Source organism: Rutidosis leptorrhynchoides, chromosome 9 (genome assembly GCF_046630445.1).
Source record: "Rutidosis leptorrhynchoides isolate AG116_Rl617_1_P2 chromosome 9, CSIRO_AGI_Rlap_v1, whole genome shotgun sequence".
Lineage (NCBI taxonomy): Eukaryota > Viridiplantae > Streptophyta > Magnoliopsida > Asterales > Asteraceae > Rutidosis > Rutidosis leptorrhynchoides.
Window position 1 is genome coordinate 279,220,274 of NC_092341.1, and position 3,228 is coordinate 279,223,501.

Consider the following 3,228-nt stretch of genomic DNA (forward strand, 5'->3'; position numbering starts at 1 on the left):
ACTGCATTCTTTCGGGTGTCAACTGTCACTTTTATTTGGGTAGATGATTAATCTTTGAGTTCCTTCGACTTCCACATGATGTTACACAAGTCCCTAAATCACTCATTAGGGTTAAGTGTGTGTTTTCAGTATGTGTTTTAGGTGTAAGCTTTGCATCATCTTAATCTTCGAACATGTAACTTTAAAGCCTCTATATTCTTGATATATCTTTAATATAACTTCTTAATTAAGTGATTCCAAGGCTGGATAGTCTTTGTAAGGAGCTTCCCGACTGAATCCTGAATTAGGGTTTTCGAAAACCCTAATTGCTGCTTTTCCTTTATTTCTTCAGTTAAGCTCTGTGGATTAATGTTCTAAGGTTTCTTCTTTGATTTAATGAGTACTTTAATCCCTGAAATAGGTTAAGTAGGTAGGATCTACCTCTGGCAGATAAAATACACTGAAAATCGGTTAAAAACCTCAATTTGGGCAAGTTTTAGACAATTCAGCATTTTACACCCTGAATAACAAATGTTATGGTTTTTTGCATGTTTAGAGTATATTTTGTTAATATTAGGGTGAAATTATGTATAACAACCCTCATTTTTCCACTCTGTAATGACTATAATACCCCTAGGGTTTCATTGTTGATTCGTACTTTATATTCGGGTTGTTATCCGGACATATTAAATGAAGTAATTAATACTCATAATTAATGAACTAAACCCTAAACCTAATCATTAGTGAAAGCCCTAATTATTTAATATAACCCTAACCCTAACCCTAATAATAATATTATCATTATCATTATTATTATTACTATATTTATTATTATTAATATTATTATTAAGTGTATATATTACGTATTAAAAAGTATGTACTCTATATTAATGTTAATAAAATATAAATATGAGTATGTATATAAAACGATTAAGTAATGGGTGACAAATGTAAATTTGTAAATTTAATACAAAAATATCTGTATTTATATATGTACCGAAAATATAAATAAATATATAATAAATCATGTTAATTAAATTAAAGAAAATAAAATACAAGATATTCTAGAATGTTCCTTTTAATAAAAAAAGAAAAAAAGAAAAAGGCCTAGTCGGTCGAATAAAAAAAGGGAAAAGAAATTAAATTTAATTGTATTTTTAAAAGGAATGTATTTTTCTTGGAGCTCAAGTAATTAAAAACTATAAATAGGGACTTAACCCCTCATAATTTTTACATCAAACTTTTGGAGCTCTCAAACCCTAAAAGTATTTGTGAGTTTCTTTTTTCTTCTTTTTTGTTCTTTTCGTTTTTTTTCCTTTTTTCTTGTTTTTTTTCCTTGGCCGAAAGCAACAACAACAACAACAACAACAAATTTTTTTTTTAAATTGTACAAGCTTAATTAAATCCAGCTTTCTACATGATAATTAGTAGCATGATGAATGAGTTTTATAAAAATTGAATTTCCAGAAAAATAATTCGTTTTTGTATTATTTTTTTTTTAATTTTTATTTGTATTTTTCGGCCGAACCATTTAAAAATAAATAATAATTATGTATTGAGTTTATTAAATTATATTTTATACATGTTAATTATTAATAAGTAATATAAGATCTAGGAAAAATAATTTTACTGATTAATAATACGTTTTTATATTTTATTTAATTAAAAAATTTCTTTAATATATATATATATATATATATATATATATATATATATATATATATATATATATATATATATATATGTATATGTATATATATATATAAAATAGGAAAAAGGATAATTAAGCTATATAAATATTTTTTCCAGTAACGTATGATATTTAACTTAGTTATTTATGTCAGAATATAATTTATAAAAATTAAATATGAATTATGTGTTATTTAATTTTGGAAACTAGGGAAAATTTGTAATAAAAATATATACAGTAAATAAATATAATAAATAATTTTTCTGAGTTCTTAAACTTTGTCTAAGTCTGAGAAAAATATAAAAATTTATTTAAGGGTCGATTTAATAATTATTGTATAATTAAACTCTTTTATTATGTTAATAGGAGGTAAATAAGGAAATAATTGTAAAGATAAAGAAATCTTTTATTAATATTTTTCTACAGGTTAATTAACTGTAAGAAACTTATAAAAATTTGAAAAATAATTATTTATGTTTATTTGGTATTTTATGTAGAATTAAACTTGTTTTGTGTTTAAATTAAGAATAAAAACTAATATAAATACAAAATTTTAATAAAATTACTTTCTTAAATTTTTCTACTGATTATTGTAATTAACTAAGACTATAAAAATTATGTATATGATTATTAGGTATTTAATTAATTATTTAAGTATTTATGGATAATATTGAGTTAATAAAGTACTATATTATTAAGTATCTTGTAAATTAAGTAACAAATAATATAATACATTTATGTGTTATATATATTGTATGAGATAATGATTAGTATATTGTAGATATTAATTAATCTAAATTAAGATAGAAATTATAGCTTGAATAATAATACATATATAATTATTAAACTAAAATTAGTTATATAATACAAATAGTAACTATATAATTAACTTAGCTATATAATAAAAGTTTATACACCTATAATATGTGAAGGTTATAATCAAGATAACGTGCACTATATACGAACCCCACCGCTACATATGGCCTAGGGTGGTCCTTGTTGCCTTATGGGAACTGCTTGTGGATTTCGAATGCCATGACATAGATTCTGGTCAAGAATCATGGGCGCCCGGTAACAACTGACTATCAGAGTGACTTGTATGATAGCAACGAGATTTGGGTAAAGGTGTTCAACGTCTTGTTATAGATTGTAACCCGAACTTTCTATAATTAGAAAGTTTCTATAAGTGGAAACTTTCCATAAATAGTAACTTTCCGAAAATGGAAATTAATTTAGAAAACCATCATTATTAGTATAATTAATATACTTAAGTCTTTTAGGCAATAACTGATCGTACATTCTATCTCTAGGTTGAGATTTCGATCACGTTCTTCCGTTCAATTAATTTCTCTTGTGGAATAACTCTTCTGTGCTACTAAGGTGAACTCATAGCCCGGCTTTTTACATATTTTAATGTATTTTATAAATCTTGGGGTGAGACACATGCTTGCTATTAAATGATTTACAATTTAGACACAAGTGCCTAAACTTTTTGATATGCAACTTCATGAGACTATTGTTAACTTGTATTCTTACATGTAAAATACCCGCCATAATAT